We start from the raw sequence: 6514 nt of genomic DNA, 5'->3' as shown, positions 1-6514 counted from the left end.
TGCTATCCCTGAGAGACCTGTTCTTTTCTAAAGGGAAATGGAAGAGGAGTGGATCTGAGGGAGAGGGAATGTAGGGTAAGAGGGTTCTGGGACGGATGGAGGGAGGGAAACAGCAGTCAGGATGTATTGAGAAAAGAATTTTCTTTTTGATTCTTTTTTAAATATTTATTATTTCTTTATTGATTCTATGAGGTCTGAGGGGTGGGACCCAATGAAGACTTCCAATTGGACTCTCTTGGTATAATGTCTAGCTGTGGGTCCCTGCATCCAGTCCTATCTGCTACCAGAGGAAACCTCTCCGATGATAACCAGATAAGATACTCTTCTATGAGTTTAGCAGAATATCATTAGGAATCATTTTATTGAATTTTTTTTTAAGACCAGTCCTGTTTGATTTTATCCTGGGTCTCTGGGCTATATATTCTCCATTCCTGACCATCCAAGCAGCAAGCAGTGTTGAGCAGTGTTTCCTCTTATGGTGTGGGACTCAAGTTAAATCAGATATTAGTTGGCCAGTACCACAAGTTTGGGGCCACCATTGCTCCAGCACATCTTGCAGGGAGGACAGATTGGTCAAAGTTGTCTGGGTTGGTGTTGGGGGGCGGGGGTGTTGGCTTTGTTTTGGTTTGGTTTTGTTTAATTTTGTTTTGTTTGTTGGTTGTTTTTGTACTGTGCAGAGTACTTTCCTGCACAACAGAGTCTAGACCATAGGGGGGCGAATGCTCCATGCAGGCACCAAGTAAACCTCTCTACATTCGATGAACTATGCAGATGTTATCCTTGACAATGGGGTCCCACAGTCCGTTGGTAAAGAACAACCCCCTCTTCTAGCTTCAGTCTGAGTTGTTTAAGATCTCCACCAAACCCTCTTGGCCAACAATACAACCAAATGCAAACTAGTGTGGCTACAAGAGATGGCAAATTGAAACCCTCCTTTTCATTTATCCCTTCTTATTAGGAATCCCCACTAGAATCTCCCTCACATATTACAGGAAGTTTTCAAGGCACTAGGTTTCCACACCATTCCCCAAATCCCCACCACTGCCAATTCCAGACATCTCTCCCCACAATGTCTCCATCCCATTGCTCCCCCACCACACACATTGGATCTTTCTCTCCAATCCCCACGTGCCCCAGTCCACCCTCAAAATCTATTCTATTTACTTTTCCAGGGAGATCCATGCATCTGCTCTGGACCTAATCTCTCCGGTTCTACAGGCTTTAGCTTGGTTATCATTTACTTAATGGCTGATAGCCACTTAGAATGAACACACAACATATTTGTCTTTCTGGGTCTAGGTTACTTCACTCAGGAAGATTGTCTTTTAGTTCCATTTAGGTTGTTTCCAGTTCCTGGCTATTAGGAATAGAGCCGCAGCAAGCATAGTTGAGGAAGTGTTCTTATGGTAGGGTGTTCTTGTGGCATATATCAAAGGTGTATTCTTTGGTACATGACCAAGAGTGGTATATCTGGGTCTTGAGGTAGATTGATTTCCAATGTTCTGAAGAGCTTCCGTATTGATTTCCATAGTGGTGGTACACTCTTACCAGCATTGGGTGAATGTTCTCCTTGCTCCGTGTCCTCACAAGCATTGGCTGTCGTTTGTGTTTTTGATATTAGCCATTCTGACAGGTGTAAGATGAAATCTCAAAGTTGTTTTATTTGTATTTCCCTGATGACAAAGAATGTTGAACAGCTCTGTCGGTGTTTTCTAGTCGTTTGAGAGTTTTCTATTGAGAACTAGGTTTAGATCTGTATCCAGTGTTTAAACTGGAGTATTTATTGATTGATATTTAGGTTCTTGAGTTCTTTAGATATTTTGGCTGTCCTCCCTCTATCAGATCGAAGTTAGTGAAAGTCTTCTCCCATTCTCTAGGCTGCTGCTTTGTCCTATTGAAGGTTTCCTTTGCCTGACAGAAGCTTTTAAGTTTCTTGAAGTTCCATGTTTTTTAAAAAATTATTTTATTAGATATTTTCTTCATTTACATTTCAAATGCTATCCTGAAAGTCCCCTATACCCTCCCCCCCACCCTGCTCCCCTGCCCACTCTCACTCCCACTTCTTGGCCCTGGTGTTCCCCTGTATGGGGCATATAAAGTTTGCAGGACCAAAGGGCCTTTCTTCCCAATGATAGCCAACTAGGCCATCTTCTGCTATATATGCAGCTAGAGACACAAGCTCTGGGGGTACTGCTTAGTTCATATTGTTGTTCAACCTATAGGGTTGCAGACCCCTTCAGCTCCTTGGGTAATTTCTCGAGCTCCTCCATTGGAGGCCCTGTGTTCCATTCTATAGATGACTGTGGGCATCCACTTCTGTATTTTCCAGGCACTGGCATAGCCTCACAAGAGACAGCTATATCAGGGTCCTTTCAGCAAGTTCTTGCTGGCATGTGCAATAGTGTCTGGGTTTGGTGGCTGATTATGGGATGGACTCCCGGGTGGGGAAGTCTCTGGATGGTCCATCCTTTCATCTCAGCTCCAAACTTTGTCTCTGCAACTCCTTCCATGGGTATTTTAGTCCCTATTTTAGGGAGGAGTGAAGTATCCATGTGTTGGTCGTCTTTCTTCTTGATTATCTTGTGTTTTGCAAATTGTATCTTGGGTATTCTAGGTTTCTGGGCTAATATCCACTTATCAGTGAGTGCATATCAAGTGAGTTCTTTTGTGATTGGGTTACCTCACTCAGGATGATATCCTCCAGATTCATCCATTTGCCTAAGAATTTCATGAATTCATTGCTATAGGGCTGCTATGAGCATAGTGGAGCATGTGTCCTTATTACCAGTTGAAATATCTTCTGGGTATATGCCCAGGAGAGGTATTGCTGAATCTTCCAGTAGTACTATGTCCATTTTTCTGAGGAACTACCAGACTGATTTCCAGAGGGGTTGTACAAGCTTGCAATCCCACCAGCAATGGAGGAGTGTTCTCTTTTTTCCACATTGAGGCTCCATGTATTAATTGTCGATCTTAGTGCCTGAGCTGTTGGTGTTCTGTTCAGAAAGTTGTTTCCTGTGCCAGTGCATTCAATCTATTTTCCACTTTCTCTTCTACCAGTTTCAGTGTGTCTGGTTTTATGTTGTGGTCTTTGATCCACTTGGACTTGAGTTTTATCAGGGTGATAAATATGGATCTATTTGCATCCTACATGTAGTTATCCAGTTTGACCAGCACCATTTATTGAAGAATGCTGTCTTTTTTTTCCCCAGTGTATGTTTCTGGTATTTTCACCAAAAGTCAGGTGTGTGGATTTTTGTCTGCATCAATAATTCAATTCCACTGATCAATGTATCTGTGTTTATGCCCGTTTTATGTCATGCGATTATTATTACTATAGCTCTGTAATAAAACTTGAAATCAGGAATGGTAATACCTTCAACAGTTCTTTTATTGTTCAGGGTTGTTTTGGCTACCTTGTTTTTTGTTTGTTTGTTTGTTCCCATTTTAAGTTGAGAACAGCCCTTTAGAGAGCTATAAAAATTTTTGTTGGATTGCATTGAATCTGTAGATTGCTTTTTGTCAGACGGCAATGTTTTACTATGTTAATTCTACCGATCCAGGAGAAAGAGAAATCTTTACAGCTTCCAATTTCCTTAATTTCTTTTTTCAAATACTTGAAGTTTTTATCATATAATTTGCTTGGTTATAGTTACCCCAATATATTTTATATTATTTAAGGTTATTGCAAAATGTGTTGTTTCCATGATTTGTTTTATCTGGCCTGTCATTTGTATATAGGTGGGCTAATGATTTTTTTTCTTGAGTACATTTTCTATCCAGCCACTTCGCTGAAAATGTTTACCATCTGTCAGAGTTCCCAGATGGAATTTTGGGGATCACTGATGTACACTGTTACGTCATCTGCCAACAATGGTACTTTGACTCCTTCCTTTCCGATTTGTTTCTCCTTGATTTTCTTCCGTTGTCTTATTGCTCTACTGATGTCAGACTAACTGTGGCCTCATAAATTGAACTTGGCAATGTGTCTTCTTTTTTATATTGTGCAATAATTTGAAGAGTATTGATACTAGTTTTTCTTTAAAAGTCTGGTAGAATTCTGAGCTAAAACCATCTGGCCCTGAGTTTTTTTTTTTTTTTTTTGTTGGAAGACTTAATGGCTGCTTCTATTTTACTAGGTGTTAAGGGTCTACATTGTTTATCTGATTTTGACTTAACTTTAGTATGTGGTACCTATAGAGATGACTACCCATTTCTTTTAGATTTTTCAATTTGGTGGAATTCAGTTTTTGATCTTAAGTTTATATGGTTGTCTAGATTTCCTTATTTTCTATTATTATGTCCCTCTTTATTTTCTGATTTTGTTAATTTGTATATTCTGTGTCCTTTAGTTAGTTTGGATAACTGTTTGTCTATCTTGCAGATTTTTCCCAAAGAATAAGCTCTTTGTTTCATTGATTGTTTGTATTGTCTTTTGGATTCTGTTTTATTGATTTCAGCCTTCAGTTTGATTATTCCTTGCCATTTTCCTTTCTTGGGTGTGCTTACTTTTTCCCTAGAGCTTTCAGGTGCTGTTACGCTGCAAGTATGAGATTGCTCTGATTTCTTCATGTAGGAAACTTAGGGCTCCGAATTTTTTTTCTTAGCATGTTTTTCTTTGTATCACATAAGTTTAGATATGCTGTGCATTCATTTATAATGAATTCTAGAAATTATTTAATTTCTCTATTTCTGTCTTGACCATTTTTCATTTGGTGGAGGGTTTTTAATTTGACATGAGTCTGTTCTGTTGTTGATGAAGTCCAGCTTTAATCCATGTGGTGTAATAGGATGCAGGGGCCATTTCAACTTTCTTTTATTTGTTGAGACTTGCTTTGTGACTTAGTGTGTGGTCAGTTTTGGGGAAGGGTCCATGAGATATTGAGAAAAAGGCATGTTTTTCTATGCTTGGGTGAAATGTTCTGTATTACCTGCTATATCTATTTGGTTTATTATGTCTGTTAGCTCCAATATTTCTCTGTTTAGTTTTTATCTGTTTGAACTGACTTTGGTGAGAGTGGGGTGTTGAATCTTGCCCAATCGGTGTGTAGGGTCAATATGTGATTTAAGCTTATAGTAGTGTTTCTTTTCAAAAGTGGATGCCCATGAGTTTGGTGGATAGATATTAAGAATTGCATTGTCTTCTTGGTGGATTTTTCCTTTGATGAGTATATAATATCTTTCCCTATCTCTTGGTTAGTTTTGGTTTGAAGTTTATTTTATTAGCTGTTAAAATGGCTATATTAACTTGCTTTTTAGGTCCTTAGAACATCTTCTTCTAACCTTTACCTTGAGATAACGTCTGTTCTTTATGTTTTTATGTTTCTTGGATGCAGTAGTTCCATTGATAGTGAGAGAAACCAGTGACTATTGATCCTTGCTATTTTGTTGTGCTGCTGCTGCTGCTGCTAGTGGTGGTGATGGTGATGGTGGTGGTGATGGTGGTGGTGGTTAGTGTGTGTGTGTGTGTGTGTGTGTGTGTGTGTGTATTTCCCTTTCAGTTTTGCTGATATCAGATTCTTTTCCTGTGTTTTCATGGGTATAGTTAACCTCCTTGGGTTGAAATTTTTCTTATAGCACAGTCTTAGGACTGGATTCGTAGATAAATATTGTTTAAATTTGACTTTATTATGGGGTATTTTATTTTTTCCATTTATGGTATTTAAAGTTTTGTTTGGTACAGTAGTCTAGGCTGTCTAATCTTGTTGTGGGATACTCACTGGAGATGGCTTGAACAATGGTTTCATTGAATAGAAAGTCTTTGCTAGCTGGCTACAATACTGGGTGTTTGACAACATAGTGTAGCATTGAGCCTTTCTCTGGGTGAGCTTTTAAGCACAGAAATCATGTTCTTGAATGACACATTTCAGTTAACAAGAATACTTAGTCAGAAGTGAAACTATAGAAGATTAAAAAACAAGGTTAGTACATTTTGAGATTTTCCCAAAACTATATGGACTTTGTGGGTGTGGTAGGTTGAAAGAAAATGACTCCCATAGGCTCCCATAGGGTCCCATAGGCTCCCATAGGCAGTAGCACTATTAGGAGGTATGGCCTTGTTGGAGTAGGTATGGCTTTGTTGGAGGAAATATGTCTCTAGGAGGCAGGCTTTGAGCTTGCAGAAGCTCAAACTTGGCCTAGTGGCTCACTGTCACATCCTGATGTCTGTAGATCAAGACATAGAACTCTCGGTTACCTCTCTCCCGCACTGTGTCTGACTGTGTGCCACCATGCTTCCCACCAAAACGATAATGGGCTAAATCTCTGAACTGTGAGTCATCTCTCCAATTAAATGCTTTCCTTTACAAAAGTTGTCTCTACACAGCAATAGAAACTCAGACAGATGGATTTGGCATTTCTTTTAGTTTTGGCATGTGGTGTTGTCTGCGTGCTGTGTTTTGCACCCTGAATGATACTTTCATCATGGAGCCAATTGTGCTAATATGAGGGGGCCAACTAAGATCAGGAGTCCTATTACATTCTCCATTGGTATTAGTGAATGAGTAAAATCAGA

This window comes from Mus pahari, chromosome 7, assembly GCF_900095145.1.
Source record: "Mus pahari chromosome 7, PAHARI_EIJ_v1.1, whole genome shotgun sequence".
Classification (NCBI taxonomy): Eukaryota; Metazoa; Chordata; class Mammalia; order Rodentia; family Muridae; genus Mus; species Mus pahari.
This window is presented reverse-complemented; position numbering follows the sequence as displayed.